The following is a 24,474-nucleotide window of genomic DNA, read 5'->3' as shown; positions in this document are numbered from 1 at the left end:
CCAAACATACTCGCCTTTTAGACTTGGGAGCGTTATTTTGTTTGGCTAATCCAATTATTTGTTAGTAAATTAGTAGTCCAAGAGTTTGGTTGTGGGTGGTGATGATTAGCAGTCTTCCCTCTAACCTTACACTGTTAAATGAAGAACAGCTAGCACAAATAGCTTTGCGCGAATTTGTTTTGAATATAAAAAAGACGGAAAACTATTTTATACACATAAAACGAGCTGGAGTACCCGTCCATTAGAGAATGAAATAAAAATTCGTTTATAACACAGGATATGAAATTGTGCTTGTATTTCTTCTTAAGGTAATAAACATTAAAAATACAATACAAATACATTGTTGTCTGAAGGTTAATAAATACAACTTATGATGCAATATAAAGGTTACGTTACTGAAAAGAAAGGCATGCTATTTTCAAGAATTTTATCAACATGGATCCCTTATGAAGTTCCTCATATTATCCTCTTTCACTGTGCCAACCTATGCTGATTTGGTTGTTTTCCGAAATTAGATAAGGGTCCAACCCCCTCTTTATGACCTGCTTCCTGTCATCCTATATTACTATATCAAGTTTGGTGCTAATTGTTTAAGAAACGTAGAAAAGCATAAGATTTGGTTTGAATTGCACTCAAAACTGCACAAGAGCTATCTAAACTAGCTGTCCCTGATTTAGTAATGAAAGACTAAAGGGAAGGCAGACAGTCACCACTACCCACCGTCAACTCTTGGACTACTTTTTATCAACGAATAATGGGATTAACTAAATTATTATAACGCTCCCACGGCTGAAAGGGTGTAAGGGCGAACATGTTTAGCGGGATGATGATTCAAACCTACGACTTTTGACTGTAAGTCCCCTCGAGGCGGATTACTGTGCATGGTGAGTAAACTTCCCAGAGGAGGTAAACTGAAAGTACAAAACCTTCTCTGAGAAGTTTATTCACCCACTTGGGCTAGGGTCAACGTGTACCAGTGTTGGACGTTCTCAACGAGTGTTGTGGACAATGTGTCTCACGCTGGTGTTTGGGTATAGTGCTCATGAAATCCTGGTATTGTTGCAGTGTCCTTGGTTGGCTTTGCAATGCATCCACTCCTAGGGCTCCATAGTGGACGGAGAAAGTGGCCTTTGAAATTTGTGCTATTTTATTATGGGTAGTCCCATCCATGAAAAAATAGATAAATGGTAAATGACCATGTATGGACAACTATGATACACAGTAACAATAACATTGGACTTTATACCTATATTTTTCATTTTCTGAGAAATCTTTAGAGCAGATGTCTCCTTTTTTCATTCAAAAGAAATTATATGGGCTTGCTATCTCCCTAGAGTCAGTAAGGAAGTTGCAATCTGGAGACATTTTGGTGGAAACATCAACACCACAACACACCAAACATCTGAATTTGAACACATGGTTTGTTTGTTTTTTAATTTTGTACAAAGCTAAACGAGGGTTATCTGCACTAGCCTAACAGTGTAATACTAGATTGGAGGCAGCTAGTCACCACCACCCACCGCCAACGTTTCGGCTACTCTTTTTACCAACGAATAGTGGGATTGACCATCAATTTATAACGTTCCCACGGCTAAAAGGGCGAGGAAGTTTAGAGTGACGGGGATTCGAACCGGCAACTCTCAGATTATGAGTTAAGCTCCCTAACCACCTAGTCATGCTTCATTAAGGAGATTTTGTGAATAATAATTACGTCATATTGTCTAAGACTAACATAATTATTTAAATATATAAGCTTTGCGCAAAGTACATGTTTAGTTCAATTGGTCTTCCCCATAAACCAAGGATGCTAGTAACTTCAAACTACGCTCATAAAATATACTGCTTTAAACTAACAATTAAAGTTAACATACTAAGGTGAGTTGATATATATCCTATAGAGTGTTTTATCTCATTTCAAGCAACTATTGAAGTTGCTACAGAAAAGAGATAATCCCTATATTTTCATTCCATTATTTTTCGTGAACAAAATTATGCTTTACTGCCTAATTCTGTTTGGAATTTAATTGAGAGAGCTGAGTAAGGATGGTTGGTGTTATTAGTTGAGATATATTGAGTGTTTGATTATTGCAATTTACTATTTCTATTCTTTCTATAATTCTGTTTATTAGAGGTTACGTATAGAATGTAACTGTCTTCAGTATTACCAAACAATCGTTTATATGTTGCTTTAGGCTTAGTTCCTTCTTAATCACTACATTCTTGGAAATTAAACTATTTTGTATCCTAAATGTGAGTCAGCCAAAAATGGAAGATTATCTTTCTTGATGATGTTTTACAAATTTTTATCTCTATTTAAAAACAAACAAACACGCTTATGTGTTGAAAACACATTCTTTTGAATCTGTAAACATTGATTATGATTCGGTGTTTAGTAATAATTCCAGCAAACAAAATAACTTAAATGGCTGAGAAGTTGTAAAAAGAATCTAACGTTTCAAAATATCTTTCAAAACGAACCTGTCTTTCGATTGTTCTCCAGTTTGAGCTGAAGTTTCTTCCTCTTTGTCACCAGGCTATGGTAAGTCAAACAATATCCCTGTTTTGCTTCACTCATCTAATACGAGTATTAACAAAAGTAACCCTCTTCTGATGGCCACTGCTCTAAAATCTATCATTTCAGCTCGTAACATTCGGGAGGTTCGACAGTTAGCCAAAGTCAGACTTATAGTAAGTTTCAATAGTTCTTTTCCCCAAGATTTACTCTTATTACCGAAATTTGATGCGTGGCCTGTTACTGCTCAATTCCCCATATCTATGAAAATAAAACAAAAGTATCTGGAAATGAAAAGATAAGTTGATCATGTTATACAGTACAGTCAATGGTATAAGAAAGTTAGCTAAACGTTGTAAGAAGGTCAGGTGGATGCTTGGAGTTTCGTTATCACTCGTAAGAGCATGAAGTTACACAGTTATTTTTTCATCGGATTTGAACGTTTGTCTCTGAGACCATATGTAAATAACCAATTCAATACTTTTACTGATATCGACTAGCTAACATTTCTTTTCATTTTCGCGGCTAACAGTTGTGTCACATTAAGTTACGTATTACAATTTATTTCAGACGAGTCTGCGATTTATTATGTTACGTACATTAGGCATTACTATTTCAAATTACTGGGAATTTTAATTTTAATTTAGCAGTTAATTAAATTTCAATATGTATCAAATTTACGGTATTTGCCAATAAGATCCATATATACAATTCTTTTCTTAGCACAAACAATTTTAATATACAAACAAACAAAATAATACAATTTATATTATAATAACAGTTATTACTAATAGTTACTGCAATGGTTTGTTTGTTTTGAATCTCGCGTAAAGTTACACAAGAGCTATCTGCGCTAGCCGTTCCTAATTTAGCAGTGTAAGACTAGAGGGAAGGCAGCTAGTCATCACCACCCACCGCCAACTCTTGGGCTACTCTTTTACCAACGAATAGTGGGATTGACCGTCACATTATAACGCCTCCACGACTGAAAGGGCGAGCATATTTGGTGCGACGGAGATTCGAACCAGCGACCCTCAGATTACGAGCCAAACTTCTTAACCAGGCCAGTTATTACAAATGACAGTTTATATACAAGGTTTTTTACAAACTTACAAACAATATCAAGTCTTTTTTTTCTTCTCTGGAGCTTCCTTGATGTCTTATCGAGGGTTCATGGCAAGCAAATTAATATGAGTCTTATGTGCGATCTAGAACTGAAGAGTTTATCGATAATCCAGATCTACGAGCAAATTAATTCTGAGTTGATATTGTTAACTAGTTCGGTTGGCCTAACGCCGCTTATAAGATGATTTTTTGCCCATGAAGATATGTAATGCCCTCATAAAAATCCTAACGTCTGGTTTGTAATGCTTAAAATCTATAAACATTCCTGGTCAAATTCTGTTGTTTTCTCATTAATAGACATTAATTACAATTATACCTTCCTAGGGCTATAGCAGGGGTGGTCAAACCGAGGCTCGCGAGACACATGCGGCTGTTTGACATATTAGGTGCCGGCTCGTGGAAATATGTTGGCTGAGCTCCTTTTTGCATCACAAATAATATAAAAGGTAAATAAAAATGTTCAAGCTTTATAATTATTTACTGGGTAAAAACTGAGAGTCCACTGAATTGTGACGTAAGTTTAATGTTCATGGTGAGTAAATATATTTAAGAATTTAAATCCTAATTTTAGTGCTATATTTGAGTCAGGTGTTAAAGGAATTTCGGACCAGAAAGGATTACAGAAGAATTGTGCTGGAAAATCAGAAATCGTACAAACCGGTACTAGCTATGTAAGTTTTAGTGGGCGTGGCTTGCGATCACATGATTGTGGCATGTGTGGCTGTGTTCCGGGCAGTGATATTAGCGTAATGTTAGTGTGATACTGGGCGCTGTAGAGTTTGGTTGCGTTGTACATGTTAAAGCTTATTCTTTCTTTTCGCTTTAATTTTGTAGAAGTGTCTGTAGAAGAAAATTTTGTGAAGGAAGATGGCGTCATCAAATTTTAAGAAGCGAAAGTATGAAGGTTAAAACAGAAATACTAAGCCAGAGTCGAAGGAAGATTTTGTATTAACCGTTAAAAATGGTAAACCTTTGTGTCTTATATGCAATGCGTTACTCAATCATTATCCACCTAAATCAGAATTACGGAAAAACAATTTAACTGTGTTAAAATCATCATTAAATAGTTCTGTACAAATTAATTATTTCCAGAGTGTCCTATATTTACTTCAACAGTACTTGGTTTCCTTCATACACAAAGTATTAATTTAAGTTTTCTCAAGAATGAGAATCATTGCAATGGGAGCTGGGAAAATCCTCATTATAAAACATTGAACCACTGATGGCTTAGAACATTTTTAGCTCTCGTGATATCTCGCAGGATTATCTTCTTTTTTATGCAATGGAACACATAAAGCTTAAATAAAACGCAATCATTAATGCTTCTTACATTATTGCATTTGTAAACATTGGTTAAAACCTCACATTGATTATTCTTTAACAAGTTGTTACATTCACTGAGTTCATAGCGCATGTTCTGGTCATGGTGAACCACATACCTGTAGTAATTTCACTGACTGATCTATTAAAATATTTACATTTGGATATTCATAATGTTATAAAAACACGTAGGTTCAAGAAGTTTTCATAGAAATGAAATAGAAACCCTATAATTCGAGCGCTTTCTAAAGATGGACCTCTCTTCTTCAAGGGCAAACTGGGAAATATTTGGATATTGTTATTTATTCCTTTAATGTTGCAATCGTTTCACTTTATCGCCAATCCATATCTTACTTTCAGTTTTAAATAGTTAGTGCGATTGGTATAAAATCTTATAAGGTGAGTTTTTACCAGTGAGGATTTAATGCACATTAGTCTATGCAGGGATCTGATGAGGGTTTGAAATAATACTGACGGTACCAGGTTGCTCAAGTCTTACACAGCTAAATTAGGGATGATAAGTGCAGATAGCCTTCGTGTAGTTTTGCGCAAAATCCAAATCAAAGCAGAATATCAGTGACGAAATTATAGAGAATATTGTACGTTACATTTTACAGTTTTTTAAAGGTGGGCAAAAAAAAAAAATCCAGAAGTGGAGACGACTCAAGAACAAATATGGAGATTCTCACACTAGGGGAACTTGAGACTGTTTTTAAATATTTGTCATACAATTAAGAGCTTAAAATTCATATAATATTAAAACTTGATTCATTATCCATAGTTTGATGTCAAATGTGTTCGTATACCATGATAATTAATGGCTTAATTAAATTATTAAAATAATTCACTGAGACATTTTGACATGCGCGGTGTAACCCGCCTGCATGTTAAAGGTTAACCATGCACGCAATTTGGTGGCTGCAGGTTTGAGACTTATCTCCGAATACGCTCGTCATTTTAACCGGGGTAATGTTAGAGTGTGACGGTCACTCTCCCTATTCGTTGGAAAATATTCGATGACAGGCTGTCTTCTCTCTAGCCTATTTTTCCAAAATTAGAAACAAGTGACGTAGTTAGCCCTCGAATAGCTTTGAGCGGAATTTTCATTATCTTTATAACTTTGGGTTCTTCTAAGTATTTTACACATAACTATATTTTATCGTAGTTTAATTCATCATTCATTAAGGTTAACCAAAAATTTGTGTTTCTACTATGAACCATTGGTTTGAAGTGTAAATGGATGCCTAGGTAGTAAATAATTTGTATTAATGTCAAACTCTTCTGGTTCTGCATAATATTTATTTTTTATTTAACAACACTTTAATTTCTTTTAAGATACGTTAAACTATAACTTAAACACTTTTAAGCATAATTAAAAATAAAGTGAAGAAATTCAAAAGTATGTAAGTCCATTAAAACAAATATCAAAACGAAAGAAACAGTGAAGCACGCGGTTGAGGTAAAGCAAGATGCGAAGAGTCAGTAACAGAGTTTCCTTAACAAGTAATTCAAAAATTGGAATTTCAAACTGTCAGTCCAGAAGAAGTTTAAAAAACTTGAACAGGACTGAAAGCATCAGAAGATGTTATTTCTAAAGCTACTATACCGAAATTCGAATCTCATCTGAAATCAATAGCTATCAAAAAACGAAGAATTTATACTATCATCCAAATTAATTGATAAATTTCATTAAACTGAAGAAACAATTGAAAAAAATCCAGGAATCCTAAATAAGTATTTGGGTAGTGACAAATACTAAATTTAAAACATTAGAAGAAGAAATAAATAGATATCCATGAAGGAAAGAATCATATGAAAAAAAAAGAAACAAATATTAGAAGAATTTGTAAATTAAAAAAACGAGGCAACAAGTCATAATACCTTTATCTGTAGAAAAACTAAAAATATTGGGAAGTAGATTTAAAGTTATAAAAACAAGTAGCGAAGGATAAATTAATGAATTTAATAAACTAACTACTACGTCAGCAGCAGGAGTGGTTTGTTTGTTTGTTTTTAATTTTGTGCCATGCTACACGAGGGCTATCTGTGCTAGCCGTCTCTAATTTAGCAGTGTAAGACTAGAGGGAAGGCAGTTAGTTATCACTACCCACCGCCAACCCTTGGGCTACTCTTTTAACAACGAATAATGGGAGTAACCGTTCCATTATAACATACCACGGCTGAAAGGGCGAACATGTTTTGTATGGTGAGGATTCGAATCCGCATCCTCAGATTACGAGTCTGGTGCTTTAACCACCTAGCCATGCTAGGAACTTTGTTTCAACTCACCTTTTCCTTAATAATGTGACGAGTTCTGAGACTGTGTTATTGTCGTAAATCAGACAAATTCCAGCAAAACTATGTAGACTTTACTTCTTAATATTTGAGAAGGAAAAAGAAATAATACATGTTTATAACAAAAGTTTTGACATTATGGAAGCTCTTTATTAATAATAAATAAGTGTTTCATTTCCATATGTCAGTATATCAGGTCATCCCCAACGTTTAATTTTAGATTCAGAAAAAGAGAAAATATTTCAGACGCTTTTAATGTTATTTAATCAATAATGTATATTCCATTATTATTAATTACTTCCAGCCAATGATTCAGAAGCTTCTGAATGCTACACCTATAAAATTCTTGGGGTTTAGAGAAAAAGAATTTAGAGAGGATAGTTTTGATATCTTCATGTGTTCCATGTTATTTTCCATCTAGATAGTTCTTCAAACTTCGGAATAGATGATAATTAGATGGAGCAAGGTCTGGAAAATAAGGAGGATGTGGAAATTTTCCCCAGCCTAGCTTTTCAATCTTTGCAGATGTGATCCTTGCTGTATGGGGTCGTGCATTATCCTGGTGTAACACAATACCTTTACGACTAATCAAAGCAGGCCTCTTTTCTTTCAGAGCTACATTCAAGCGCTCTAACTGTTGACAATAGAAGTTTGATATAATCGTCATATTGAGTGGCAACAACTCAAAGTGGATCACACCAACAATAACCCATCAAACGCTTAACAAGACTTTCCTGGAGTAGAAGTCCATTTTAGGCTTGCTTTAGCCAGTTTACCTGCACTGAGCTATTGCCTGCAGCGCTTAACATTTTTATAATATATCCATTTTTCATCTCCGGTCACTAACCTGTCCAAAAAGGATGAGTGTTACTATCATAAGAGTGCAAAGAATTGCAAATGTCTACTCTTACTCTTAGGTTAGCTTCTGTCAAATTATGGGGGACCCATTTTCCAAGTTTTGGCGCCTTTCCAAGCTGTTGCAGATAACGGTGAACTGTTGAATGGGTTGAATTAAGCTTCTGTGTTAGTTCTTCAACTGTTACAGCACAATCTTCATCAAGTGCAGCCAATAGCAAGCCATCATTAAACCCAACAGGACGACCTGAACGTGGAGCATCACTTAAGCCGTAGTCACCTGATATGAACTTCTCAAATCACCTTCAACATTTTCATTCATTGAGAGACTCCGCACCATAAACACCTAGAATGTTTCGGGTAGTTTCTGCTGCACTATTGCTTTTTCTAAGTTCATAAAGCATTATATGCTTGATGTGCTCCTCAGACACATATATCTTCATAAGGGTTTATTTTATTAATGATCTGAAAAAGTGGAGTTGGGTTAGTTTCTTTAATTTGTTTGAACATTTTTATACACGTTCTACTACATATTTTAGTCGTTAAAGCCTTCTACAAAGACATAAATTATGATGTATTTGCTGTATTAAATTTTCGGACATTACTTATGGAATGACCTGATATATAACAAAACGTATCAGGTCCCTATACATTCACCCGGAAATGGTTTTAACTTAATTTATGATTAATTTATTATAGTACTTATAACATTGAAAATAAGCACTTGGAAATGTTAGAGGCGACTAATAATAATGTTGTTATTTATTGTTAATGAAAGAATGTGTTTATAGCAAAACGAAAATTTATTACCTTTTTAAAATCTCCAAGTAAATTGTTAATAGCGATAAAAACTGTTTACATGTATTGAAAGGATTGTTGTTAGTATATCTTTGCTGAGAAGTTGGCAATAAATAGTCAATAATAAACGTCCATACTTGTGATTCTTTTGAAAACTTATGCTTGAAACTGTTAATCTAGCGTATCTACACGTCCTTTCACCTTATTGTTTTGCTGCTTTGAATCAGCCATATTTAAACCGAATGACAAAAACTAAAAGCGGTGTACTTTTACCCTTAGATAAAGCTGCAGTACAAATGTACAAATATCTCACGTGAATTTTGATGAGAGTAAAAAATTTCGTTAAATGTGAGCTGTTTTTGTTGAAATATTCTGCACATGTCACTTGTACTTACACTAAAATGACTCCTTAAGTGTAGCTTTTAGAAATCTATCAGTGTACCAAATTTGAAATTAATTCATAAAAATTAAATATGTTTTCTATCAAATAAAGGTTCCGCACCTTTGGTGTGAAGAAAATCAAGAAGAGATAAAAGAAAGAATTTTAAAAGGAAGAAACTCAATTAGATTGGAAATATTTTAGGTAATTCTTAAAGGACTGTCTTGAAATTTACTTGATATAAGAGTCTAGTAGATCATAACTACTGAAATATGTGATAGTCTGAATTATCACGTATCGAACTAAATAAAGTGGAAAAATCACTGAACTATCACTGCTGTTAATAACACATTGAATCCTGTAAGTTGAGTTTTGGCCGAAAGACCTTAACTACCGTGTGACTTGATATTAAGTTAAAGTACGATATATTTGGAAGACTGTTCTCATATTAACATAAAAAATTTAAAACCGTTGTTACCTATCATATAAAAACAAAGTTTTAAGTCAAAACAAAAATGAACAACTGTATTCAATTTGTACTAATAAAGTGTTTGAATAAGTAAAATGACTACTCTTTTACGTCAGACTATTCATATAACGTACTTCATGGATATTCATATATTTAATTTCATATATTGAAAAATAAGACAGAATACATTTTGATTCTACCCACAAAGTTAATTTATATAATTCATCCTTTAAATTATTTGTTTTTAGTGTGTGTTACTTTCGCAAGTTCTGTTGTACATCTTTTTCGTCTTGGAATGCACACTATTTGTCGTAGAATACCACTTGATTAATACTTATCTGTCCTATTCCTAAAAGTATTGTGTGGTTTTACAATGCATTTCAACTTTTTCAGGTTAAGTGAATACGATATATTTCGAACGTTCAATTTCTCAAAGGATTGCATGAAGATTTACAAGATTGTGTACAGTTTAATAAATCACATTTTTCTGTATCTGATGATCACGTTTATATTTGTATTGTATAGTATACTATGTCGTACAGAATCTATTTCATTAAAGTAGAGAAATATCTGTATTATAGGGTTAAAATCTCAATGTTTCAGTCTATCTAAAAATGTAAAAAAAAAAACCTCAGGTGAATGAAATAAGGAGACAAATATTTCTGGCCCATGTCAAATATTTTGATAAAGCTTATCAAGAGGCAACACAGTAACCCTCTTTGGTTAAAATCTTACAATTACATTTTTAATCTAGTCATTAAGGAGTTTCAATAATTAAAATAATTACTAATGTTTTGTAACGAGTAAAATGGTAATCATTGTTTTCGGTTTGTAAAACATACATACATGATAACCCTTTTGATTATTTGCTCATTGATTTGAAATCACTAACTCCAGAACAAATACGCTTCAGGACAGGATTATTTCTTGATAATAAAATTGTATGTATGTATGATGATAAAATTGAGATGTATGTACCCAAGTAATACATAAACAAATATTGCATTGAAGGTGTGCTCATTGATTAAGATAACTAAAAGGATTTTATTATGAAGTCCAGACTTTAAGATAATCTTGGAGAAATCTCCAGTTTAACATTTGTATGATTAAAGAAATTGCATTCAAACCTTTAACCAGAAAAAATATGGGAATGCGTTTTTGTAAAAGCAGTTTTTTTCGAGTGATTTCCGGTACAGATCGTTGCCAACGTGAATAGTTAACCTGCTAGATTCATCACACCCCCTGGATAAATGGAAACACTGACTATTTTTGTCTCTGTATGTAGCCGGAATACTGAGATAGAACTTCGTGACAACGTCCTGGGAAGCCTTTCGATATCATACAAGTAAATATTATCGTTGTAATGTGATAAAATCTGATGGTTTATTTAACTGGATGTATAGTATCGTATAAATATATAGTTTCTATATTAATGATAATTATTTGTACAACAAAGCTCAGTTAATATATTAACATAACTCTTTGAGTTAAAAAACAAGAAGATATGTTGGCACATTACTTAAACCAAGAAAGTGGACAGAATAAAGAATATACAACATTTGGCAAAAACTAGTAACAAAATATGACATTCCAGTTAATACCAAATTTATTCAAAAACCAGGCACAAAACTGAGGTCTATACTATGTAAAAACTACACTGACAAACACCACACCAACATTATTTACAAAATACAATGTGATAACTGCCACGACTTCTATATTGGAGAAATAAGTAGAAAAATGGAAACCTAATTTAAATAACATAAAAAGTCACCTTCACACGTTTTCGAACACAGTAAGACAAATAAACACAAAATAACCATAGAAAACACTCAAATACTAAATAAAGAAACAAACATAAACAAACGCAAAATTAAAGAAGCCTTACTTATACAACTTAAGCCCAAAATAAACCAATACAAAGGAACACCTTTATATCTATATTGAAATATATAATATAATATAATATAATATAATATAATATAATATAATATAATATAATATAATATAATATAATATAATATAATATAATATAATATAATATAATATAATATAATATAATATAATATAATATAATATAATATAATATAATATAATATAATATAAAATTGTATATTCAACATCTAAGCCCGTCCTCTACATTCCGACACTCATTACACAACCCCTTTCAAACATGTGGTCAGCTTCCGGTCAGTTACCTCTCTCTTTCTTTGTGAACCTGACGATGACCGAAGAAGGTCGAAACGTTGTTCACTCCTCTACGTAAAAAAATTTTCTCAACCCAAACGAGCCGTTTTTACATATATATTTCTCTACAAGTGGGTTTTCTCGACATCACTGATTAGAATAAAGAAATAAATAATTGCCAAGTTATTTCATCATGTATATTTATGAATTTGCTTTAAATGTTTGAAACGTGAACGAAATTTTAAACGGCATAGTTCATTACTGAGATACACTACATGGCCAAAAGTATGAGGGCACCCAACCATCACACTCATATATACTTGTTGAATATCTCATTTCAAAACCATAGGCATTAATATTAATTTGGTCCCCTATTTGCTGTTATAACAGCCTCCCCTTTTCTGGGTAGGCTTTTCACTAGATTTTGGAACATGGGTGCGGGGATTCGATCCTATTCAACCACAAAAAGCATTAGTGAAGTGGGCCTTCCAATTCATTCCAGTCAAGTTCTTCCACACCAACCTCGGCAAATCATGTCTTTATGGACCTCATTTCTTGAACGGGGGCATTGTCATCCTGAAACAAAAAAGGGCCTTTCCCAAACTGTTACCACAAAGCTGGAAGCACACAATTATCTAGAATGTCATTGTATGCTGTAGCATTAAGGTTTCCCTTCACTTTAACTAAAAAGCCTGGCCCAGACCATTAAAAACAACCCCTTATTATCATTCTTCCTCCACAAAACTTTGCAGTTGGAATTATGCATTGAGGCAGGTAGCGTTCTCCTGGCATCCTCCAAACCCAGATTAGTCCGTCAGACTGCCAGATAGTGAATCGTGATTCATCATTCCAGATAATGCAATTACAGTTCTCCAGAGTCCAATAGCAGTGTGCTTTACACCACTCCAGCTGACATTTGGAATTGCGCATGGTGATCTTATGTTTGTGTATGGCTGCTTAGCCATGGAAACCCATTTCATGAAGCTCCCGATAAACACTTCTTGTGCTTCCAGAGGCAGTATGGAAATCGGTGGTGAGTGTAGCAACTGTGGACAGATGATTTTGAGGCGCGTGGCTGCTAACTACACTACATGGCGAAAAGTACGTGTACACTCCTTGTAATCAGTGGGTTCGGCAATTTCAGCTGCAGCCACAAAAAAATGAAATGTTACACAGAAAAAAAGCTTACTAATATAGAAAGGATGATTTCTACCACTACTTGTAACTCTTATACCTTGCTTATTGGTAATTTTACAAAACAGAAAATTGTAAAATCTGCTGAATTTTAAAGTTATGTATTATGTTAAGTATTACAATTTATCTCGGACAAGCCTCCGGATTATTACGTTACATGCAATATGTATTTATATTTCAAATAGCCGGATGTTTTAATTTTAATTTAGAAGTTAATTCATTGTCAATATCAATCAAATTTATGGTATTTGCTAACAAGATTGATACACAAAATTTACTTTCTTAACACAAATGTATTTTGATATACAAAAAGATTAAAATAATAGTTATTACAAATAATTGTTCATATACAAATGTTACAGACTCACAAACAATATTCAGTCTTCTATCCGGTCTGGAACTAAATATTTTATCGACGGTCCAGATCCTCGACGAGCGAATGAATTCTTCGTTGATACATAGATAAACTTCACTTGACGAAAATGCTAGCTAGCTCTATCTTTGTTTGACATAACGTGGTTTACAAGCTTACTTTTCACAGAAGAAGATAGATATATAATGTCCTCGTAGAAATACTAACGCCCGAAGCTAATTAGCTGAAGTTGAACGGTTCGTAATGTTTGAAATCTATAAACGTTCCTGGTCAAATATCTGTAGTTTTCCGATTAATAAGTGTTAATCACAATTTTAGCTTTTGAGGCTGTAACAGACCAACAGTATTATATATACAACTGTCTCTTGGCGTGTCGATTTTTAATCTTTAGACGAAATTCTCGAAAGTTGAATAAGCAACAGTGTAAAACGTATATTGTTGATTTTTACACTTGAGAATATTCTATAAACTTAGAGAACAGGCGGGATTTGCGCAATACACATTTAACAATACAGGTTACACACATGTATTAAACTGAAACAAACATAAATATTATTTTATTATTAAATCCGTTATACATGGAACCCATAAAACGAATGGTTTTTGTTTCTCAGGGTCCCATTGTACAGAGGTATGGTTTGAACTTACAATGCTAAAAACTACCTTTCGATATCCATGGTGGGAAGAGCACATGTAGCTCATGGTGTATCTATGTGCTTAGTTACAAAAACACAATCTTCGAGAACTGGTACACTTTCTTTATAAGTCGACTGTTTATAAAAGACCAGTGCATAAAGTATTTTATCCAGTAAACCACGAAAACAAATTCTTCTATACAAAATGGCACGCCAACCATAAATAATAAAATCAAGATGTAACAATGTCATCAAACTACTTACTTACAAGCTATAAAACTCGTTAGAACCGAAACGGAATCGCCAGTTAAGAGAGTTTAAATACCATTGATAGCTTTCCTCGGAAATATATAAGCAATAGTCTCAGTGGCAGTGCCAGGATATTTTTGTTAGGGGGGGGGCTGAGGTAAACTGTGGGGGGGCTTCCCAAAATTCCATCAATATGAAGTATAGATGGTAAATTATAATAATGTAAATACTAAGGTGTGTTTGTGTTTTTCTTTTAGCAAAGCCACAAAGGCTATCTGCTCAGCCCACCGAGGGGAATCGAACCCCTGATTTTAGCGTTGTAAATCCGGAGACATAAAATACTAAGGTACATTTCAGAAAGGTATGCTTTTTGACCTGCGTTTTCAATGCAGTTTTCATTGGAAACTCATACTCTGATTAATAATTCATTATTACAAATTAGAAATAATCTGTTTATGAAAATATGCGTATATGTAAAAGAGGAAGCTCACCTAAATTCCACCCAAGGTAATACATAATAAATAAAATCAAGATTAGCTTAGATTGAACATTTAATATACCATTAAGAGTAAAGCTACAAATCAACAGAAATGTAACATAAAGACAGTTTACATAACAGAAACGAATTATCCCATGTGAAGTTAATACACTCTGAGGAAAAGTAAGGTCATTATCAGGCTAACTATCTTTCATAATGTTGTATTTATAGTCAATATTACTTCAAAACAATACACCTGTTCTGGTAATTGGCAGCAAATGTGTCTATAACAGTATCAATATCGAGTTGTTTTGCCCTCCTGGAGTTTACTGATATGACAGCAAGGTTGCTGGTGCGGTTGTTACCACTGCTGTTGCGCAAGTATGTCTTAAAAAGCTTCAAGCATGAGAAACTTCTCTCACAGGCAGGGTCACGGCGATGCATACAAGTTTATGGAGATCCATGAAGGCATCCTTGTATAGCTCCAGCATGGTTGCAAGCTCCAATGGTGTGGATACTTCCTGCCCCTTGTCTTTCTTCCTGAGAATTAGCTGGTTCAACTGGTGGACCTCTACTGCGAGGTCATCCTCTGCCACACCATAGTTTGCTAACATTCATAAGAGTGCTTGCTTGTCCATAAATGTGGAGTGTTTGGAGTTCAATGCAGCTGCACCCATCAGAGCACTGCAGGCATCAGAGGAAAATCTTCTATTCAGCTCGTTGAGCATCCTGTCTATGATGGCATAGAAAGTGTGTCTCCTGGCATCCAGAACATATCCATGAAAAACTGTTAGAGGAAGTGATTATCTTTAACCATATAGCACAAGTACTTAATTAAAGGGTAGTGGTAATGTAAAATTACAGGGCTAATTAGGGAACACAAACACAGCTTTGATAGGGCATCTTGTAAAACTGTAGGCAGCTAGCGGGGGTGTGGCGTGCAGCTGGCATCTGGATCTCGATTGGGCTGAGCCAATCGTTAGCAGTATGCAGAGCGTACACTATGGTCAGCGGATTGATGATCATACGCTTAAGGCGTTCGAGGCGGGAATCGGGCACTCGAACAAAGTAAACCCGCAGCCTGGAAATTGAATGGTCATAGCAGCACCAAAACAAAATGTCTAAATTGCAGATGACCTTCACAGAAAGGCTGGTTTCTTCATAAATTCACATTATTCATGCAGGCCAAACTGTGATTGTGATATTGTTCTTATTATCATAAGTGTGACAAGAACTTGTTACAATAATGTAACTACTACATTACCTTAAATTAGGCACTTCTAAATAACCCAATGGCAATTTCAAAATTCATTCTGGAATTGTTTAGAAATATTATTTGGTTAGTTAACATGTAAGGTTATTATCTAATCATAAGTGTAACATTAATTGGATTGTGACTCACAATTTTAAGTGTATGCCACAATCATCAGTACAGTTATGAATGGCTGATACACAATGCAAAATGATCTCACAGAGAACACAACACCGGCTAAATGCTTCATAGTTTTGACCTATACACAATACACTTATACGATGCATGCTATATTTTACTTTTCAATAAAAGATAAATGAAATTATTGGTTAAATACCTGTGAAACCTTTGGTTTATCAAGTAAAATCCCTGATGATATGTTGTAACTTGAAATCAACGTAGTTGTCTAATCTTCGTCAAAGCTCAAGATAAAATGGTATTACACAGGGAGCGGCAATACAGCATATGAGTTTCAGTGCATTCAGTACGTTGCTATGGGATGCATGACACATACTTCCGTCTTAATGAAGATGTTGAGTTTTACAGATTTATGTCTCTTTGATGTTAATTGTTAACCAACAATGACGATTGTGTTTTCCATATTTTATGAATAAACGTAGGTAACAATATTGGGGTGGGGTTGAGGGAGACTTAGCTTGAGCCCCCTCAAGCCAACCTTGGCGCCGCCACTGAATAGTCTAATCGATCTGATAAAAGACGCACTATGCAAACGAAAAAATTAACAGAACTGCGCGAAAGAAAGTTTGTTTGTTTGTTACTCGAGGGCTATCTGTGCTAACCGTCCATAATTTAGCAGGGTAAGACTAGAGGGAAGGCAGCTAGTCATCACCACCCACCGCTAACTCTTGGGCTACTATTTTACCTACGAATAGTGGGATTGACCGTAACATTATAATGCTCCCACTGCTGAAAGAACGATTATGTTTGGCGCGACGGGGATACGAACCCGCGACCCTCAGATTACGAATCACACGCCTTAAAACGCTTGGCCATGCCGGGCCATATGAAAGAAAGAAAGAAACTGCAGAACAATTATCGGGTATAAATATGCATTTGAAACAACTATAGATGACAGCATAAGAATCACATAGATCGAGTGACAACTAAAATAGCAAAACATACCATTGTTGTGTCTTTATAGACTGATTTTGTTTAAAATGTATTGCTGTTATTTGTTCATTTATAGCTTAGATGACATCATGAATCGATGTAAAACCTTTTAACTTGTATTCTGAGTTGAGCAAGAATTAATCCGCATATTGTAATAGACAGATTAATGCTACTGTTGTTAAAAAGATTTGATGGTAATCCAAATAGAATAACTAGTATCAACAATTAAAGGCGCATTATATGATACATAATGTCTGTTTTGGATCAAGCGCTTTATTATATTATATCTGTTACAACCTTACTTACCCTGCCAGTTATAATAATGTATATATTTTATTTAGATCTGTAAAAGCATTGGGAATATCCATCACTTTAAAAGAAGTAAAAAAAAAAAACAATTAGTCATTACGTCAGGATACATATACACTGGATAAGACATTAAGTGATTGTTTTAGATGTCCATCAGGAATAGGAACAGATCTGATACTGTCTAATCTAAGTTACTGTAAGAATCAATTTAAGTACTTTCTCAAATGTATCGATGTGTTTTCTAAATATGCATGGTCTGTTTCACTCAAGGATAAAAAATGTGCAATACTCATCAAACTTCCCGACAAATTTCAAAACAGGACCAAAAACCCTATCAGTTTCAGACAGATTATGGAACAAAAATTTAATAACCGTCTGTTTCAACATTATCTCAAGGAACAATATATTTACTTCTTTACTTGTTTTTTTTAATTTTGCGCAAAGCTACAGGAGAGCTATCTGCGCTAGCCATCCCAAATTTAGCAGTGAAAGAAGCAGTGTAAGACTAGAGGGAAAGCAGCTAGTTATTATCACCCACCGCCAACTCTTGGACTACTCTTTTTCCAACGAACAGTGGGATTGAACGTAATATTATAACGCCCCCACGGCTGAAATTGCAAGCATGTTTGGTGCGACGGGGATTCGAACTCTCGGATTACGAGTTGAACGCCTTAACCCACCTCGCCATACAGGGCACTTCTTTACTACACATAATAAAACAAAAATGTCTATAGTAAAACAGTTTAACTGTACTCTTAAAACTAGAATGTGGCACTAGTTTATGTATATCCCTGCGTTGAAAAATTAGATTGAGACCTATCACTAATTGCATCGTCGCAGTAATATATTTAAATGAGATCAAATCAGTCTCTTTATAAATTTCACATCAAGGTAGACTTTCAGTTCATAGTGATTTTCAATTTAAAAAAAGACTATATTACTGAATGAACAGATGAAATATTTACAATTCACAAAAGATTGAGGAGAAGTCTCCAGTAAAGAAACTAATTTGGAGAACTATTTAGTGGGGCATTTTATGAATTTTAACTGCAGCAAATAATCAAGCCCCCAGTGACGTCTTCGTTGTAAGAAGTATGCAACTAGAACAAGGAAAGAGAATAAACAAATATTATTTCAAAATTGAAAATATATCCTGAAACTTTTAATAGCTGAATCTCTCAAACGAATATGAATCAACAACAATCATAGAATGTTAAAGATAAGTCTTGTACTCGCTATTCGTCATTGATCAACTGGGCATGCGTTACTTAGTAATAGTTCTATGAATTGTTTTGCTAGTAACACTCTAAAGAATTACGTCTCACATCTTCTGAGATCTATTGATCTTCAAGGTTTGTTGGCCGAAATGCAGTATATTCATAGTTGTCGTAACGTACTTTAATGGTACAGGATGGATTTTCTACTTTGTAGGCTCCCTGTCTAATATAGTTGAATATGATAGTGGTTCATTAATCCGAGAAAGAATCTCAGTTCCAAGCAATTAGTACTGGTTGAATTTAATAGCTCATTATATCTCCATAAATTGTTAACATGCTCGGTGGATATTATTCACTGCGTGTACACTGATATTGTTAATGATGCTAAGTTACCATTAATGTGAATCATTCAAGTTGAAGGTCAAGAGTGCCACATGATCACTGAAAGGTTTGAACAACTGAGATCGACATAAAGGATGAAATGAGTTGACCTAATCCATTTGAATAAGGTAAAGTTATCACAACACTTCAGTTTCGTCATCAGAAATATCTGTGAAACCATGAGAATTCCTTTTTATCTATATCCAGTTGCCTATCACGCACATTAGAAATAACAAACGGAACACATATTACAATAATGTTTTGAGTAATCCATTTCTTTCAGTTATTACGTTTCTCAGAGAAAGAATCTTAGCCATAGAAAAACAAGCTGTTCAGTTTGGCTTAAATTTAGTATAAGTTATCATACAAGGAAAATCTTTTATTAAGAATGGAAGACGACTAACAATGCAAGCTCAGAACTTGACTCAATATGACAAGCAGTTTGTGAAACAGGTTGTTAAACAAAACAAACAAAAAAGGAACCAATCAAAAGGTTCTATGTTTACAATGTGCGTTTTTCTTATTGCGAAGCCACATCGGACTATCTGCAGAGCCCACAAAGCGGAATCGAACCCGTGGTTTTGTGTGTTTTAAAACCGTAGACTTACCTCTGTACTTGCAGGAGACCTATGTTTACAATCACTCAAACTAAGACACAAATAATATCAGATCCACATTTTATCGTTAAATAATTATGACCTACATCCCATATGATTTGTTTGTTTAGAATTAAGCACAAAGCTACACATTGGGGTATCTGTGTTCTGTCCACCACGGGTATCGAAACTCGATTTCTAGCAGTGCAAATCCGAAGACATTCCGCTGTGCCACTGAGGGGAGTATCCCACATAGAAAGATGTTCTAAGTTAATTTTTTTCTCCCTCACAGAATATCAGTTCATCTAATATTTATTTTTTTACCTTCAGTGGCTGACAAAAGATTCGTCGAATTCCCTAAAACATTTTTGGGGAATAAATACTTAAATCCAATTATTTTTTCATAAAAATTAATTTCTGTCATACCAAATAAAACCGATATATATAAAAAAGTAGGAAAGTATATCTTAACTTGATGTAATCTGTATTACAAAACATCTCTTCATTTAACTGCTGACAAAATCTTAAGGCCAATGAACATAAAGAAAAAATATGCATTTTGCGTTGTTAGACTCAATCACTTATTTGAGTAGAGCTTTAAAAGATGAAAATAAGTTGTTTTAAATTAAGCACAAAGCTACACAATGGGCTATCTGTGCTCTGCCCACCACGGGTATCGAAACCCGGTTTTTAGCGTTGTAAGTCCGCAAACATACCGCTGAGCCACTGGGAGGTGATGAAAATAAGAAAAGGGAAAAAAAACCTTTGCAGCATTTAATAGGAAAAATGTGAATACTATGAAATTAGCCTAAATACTAGCTGGTCAAAAGTTTAAGACCATACCAAAAAGAAGTCCTAAACAGGGTAGGAAATGCCCAACAAGAGGTCTCAGTAGTGAGTTGCACGGCCGTCATTGCGAATAACTTCAAACATTCGCTTTCGCATGTTCGATGCAAGCGTTTGCAGTAGGCTGGCTGGAATGTCATTCCAAGTGGTGAAGATGGCTCACCGAAGATCATGCACTGTTTGGAATTGACGTCCATTTCTATAGACTACCCTTGCCATCCAGCCCAAAACATTTTCAATGGGGTTCAGTTCAGGCGAACACGCTGGATGGTCCAAAAGAATCACGTTATTCGCCATGAAAAGTCCTTTGTCCTACGGGCATTGTGGATTGCAGCAGTTTTACTATGGCCAATCTCACCAGCGATGGCACACTGAGAGAGACCTTACTTTTGCAGCTCGACAATTCTGCCACGTTCAAACTCTGTCAACGTTTTAGCCTTTGCCATGTTTTTACCCAATGTAACACAGGAGATGTCAGTGGGAGATGTAGACAACGCTAATGCTTGAACACAAATGACTAAATTTAGTTATGTGTTTACCGATTAACGCTTCGTTTCAGTATGGTCTTAAACTTTTGACCAGCTAGTACTTAGGCTAATTTCATAGTGTTCACATTTTCCCTATTAAATGCTAGAAAAGTTTTTTATTTTATCTGATGAGTTGATAAAGAGTCTCCATCCTTGTAAATAATGTTAAGTACCTAATTCTTTCATTAGAGTATCAACATTTGTAAAGAAAAACAAAGTATCTTCCATGCTGTAGTCAGAAGCAAAATTTTGATAGCAACTGAAATATTTGTTTGTTTTGGAATTTCGCGCAAAGTTACACGAGGGCTATCTGCGCTAGCCGTCCCTAATTTAGCAGTTTAAGACTAAAGGGAAGGCAGCTGGTCATCGCCACCCACCGCCAACTCTTGGGCTACTCTTTTACCAACGAATAGTGGGATTGACCGCACATTATAACGCCCCCAAGGCTGAAAGGGCATGTTTGGTGCGACGGGGATTTGAACCCATTTGTCCATGCTGGCCCACAACTAAAGTAAATTAAAAATATTATTTCTGGAGATAATAAATTCCACTGTTCTAAAAGAGAGCAAAGAAGTTCCCCATACTGCTTTGATAGAGACAAGTCATGAATCAGATAATTGAGATATTCTTGTGAGATTAGATAAGGTAGTTTACGTCGAAGTGCCACAAGAAAAAAATTCTATATGAAGAGAATGAAGATAATTCATTGTTTTCTTTCAGGATAAATCTTCTGTTTTAAAATTTGATGATAGATGCGGCACTGGAAGATCGTCTTCAAGAGATACTGGTTTCATTGCAGATACAATATCTGGATATTTAATGTATTGCTCTGTTTTACCCGAATAAACAGAAACATTAGTCATGTAAAAATAACACCCAGTTAGATGGTCTTTGGACTCGAGCCATATCATGGGACCTGCAAATTATATATTTGTTCTCTAATTTAGCCGCTATTCCAAATCAGATGTGTAAACTGAATAACCCACATGTGGAACCCAATGTTTTTCTTCATTCCCAATTTTACAGTCAAAATAGTGGTAATAAGGTACCTTTACTTTGTGTGCAGTGTTTTTCTTTAGTGAAACTATTATATATCGTTTACAAATGCAGTAGAAATTATTTGGGCGATTTGCGGACTTTACTTCAACTGAAGGCATCCAACATTTCAAATGATTTCCAAAAGAAAAGAACTTGTTCACAGAACTAGAGATTAAAATATTTTAAGAAACAAAATTTTCATAATTTCATTTATCACGGGCATCACGTAAAAAAAAAATTTGGACTTTGTTTTAACTGTGCGCAGAGCAAGATGAAGTGACCAACTGGGTAATTTCTGTACAGAAATGACAGGTTGTGTGATGGTCGAGTACATGGAGGGGTGGCACTGTTGGTTGATCAACACGTGCCCACCCTGTCTTTGTCACTCAACACACCCCTGGAGGCTGTAGCCATCCGTATTTCCTTGGGTCATACCATCACTGTTTGTTCTCTGTACCTGTCCCCTGAAAGACTTATGATCAATCAGATCTGGATGCTCTCGTTGAACAATTGCCATCTCCGTTTCTAATCCTAGGGATTTTAATGGACATCATCCCTCTGGGAAGTGCTATTATTGATGGGAGGGGCCGATCTGTAGAGCGGATGCTCTCTGATCACAATCTTTCTCTTTCAATACTGGTTCTTCCACTTACTTTCATGCACCTAGTCAGTCCTTACCGCTATTGATCTCTCAGTTTGCTCCCCTTCATTATTTTCCCATTTTCATGGAGGGTTGACAGTAATCCACTAGGCAGTGATCATTTTCCAATCCTTATAAGAGAGACTGGCCGTGGTCGATGCCACCCTACCCGCGTGCCCCGGTGGAAGCTGGATCAGGCAGACTGGTCCACTTTCACTGCTCTCGCAGAACTTGATCCTGCCATCGTAAATCAGCCATCAATAGACTACTGTGTAGCAGCGGTAACTGACTGTATTACACATGCAGCTGCTCAGTGTATTCCTAAAACCTCGACACGTTTTCCACGATATCCTCGTCCGTGGTGGAATCCTGCTTGCCACTTAGCACGGAAGGCTCAAAAGCGGGCCTGGGATACTTTTCGTAGATATCCCACACTTTCAAACCGGGTTGCTTTCCAACGGGCCCGTGCACATGCTAGGTGGGTAAGACGTCACAGCCAGAAGGAATCTTGGATTAAGTTCACAACCAGTATATCTTCTACCACCAGTTCCAAGATCATATGGGACAGGATTCGAAAGGTTAATGGACACTACAATTCTGTCCCCTCTCGATCTTACTCTCTGATGGTCAGAGGTGACTGATGTTCGGAACATCGCTAACACTCTAGGTGAAAGCTTTTGCCGGGTATCTAGCACTTCTGCTTGTTCCTCCACCTTCCTGGCCATCAAGACTCGGGCGGAGCGATCACCCTTTCCTTTCGAACTAACTGTCTTTGACTATAATCGTCCTTTACCCTGGTGGAACTAAAATGGCCCTTCATCGGTCTGCCAGTACGTCTGTTGGACCTGATGATATTCATTATGACATGCTGCACCATTTATCTCCTGCTTCTCTTAATGTCCTTCTGATTGTTTTCAACCGATCTGGCAGAAGAATGTTTTTCCTGATGCTTGGCGCCAGGCTATTATTTTACCTTTCTAAGCCAGGAAAGATCCCAAGATTCCTTCAAACTACCGTCCAATTGCTTTGACAAGCTGTCTCTGTAAGACATTAGAAAGGATGGTTAATGCTCGTCTTGTTTGGTTCCTTGAATCAAACAACCTCTTCTCGCCCACCCAGTGGGTTCCGTCGACAGCACTCCACCACAGACCACCTAATTCGTCTTGAAACATCTATCAGAGAAGCCTTTCTCAACCGCCAACATCTTGTATCAATATTCTTTGACATAGAGAAGGCTTACGACACAACATGGAGGTATGGCGTTTTGCGAGACCTCCATACATATGGGTTACGTGGCCATCTACCCATGTTTATTAAAAAATTTTTAATGGACAGGAGATTCCAGGTTCGTGTGGGTTCGACACTTTCCCGTTCTTTTGTACAGGAACTTGAGTCCTCAAGGATGTGTATTGAGTGTTACACTCTTCAGTATAAAGATAAATGCCATCACTGAACAACTCCCTCTCACTGTTGCGAATGGGCTGTATGTCGATGACTTTCACATCTCATGTCAGTCGTCAAACATGAGATATATTGAGCGGCAACTACAAACCGCCCTCAATTGTGTACGGAAGTGGACTATGGCGAACGGCTTTAATTTCTCTCTCCAAAACTGTGTGCATGCACTTTGCCGTCGACGGGTATTCACCCTGATCCTGAACTTCATAT

Source organism: Tachypleus tridentatus, chromosome 3, assembly GCF_004210375.1.
Source record: "Tachypleus tridentatus isolate NWPU-2018 chromosome 3, ASM421037v1, whole genome shotgun sequence".
NCBI classification, from domain to species: Eukaryota; Metazoa; Arthropoda; class Merostomata; order Xiphosura; family Limulidae; genus Tachypleus; species Tachypleus tridentatus.
Note: the sequence above shows the minus strand (reverse complement) of the source record.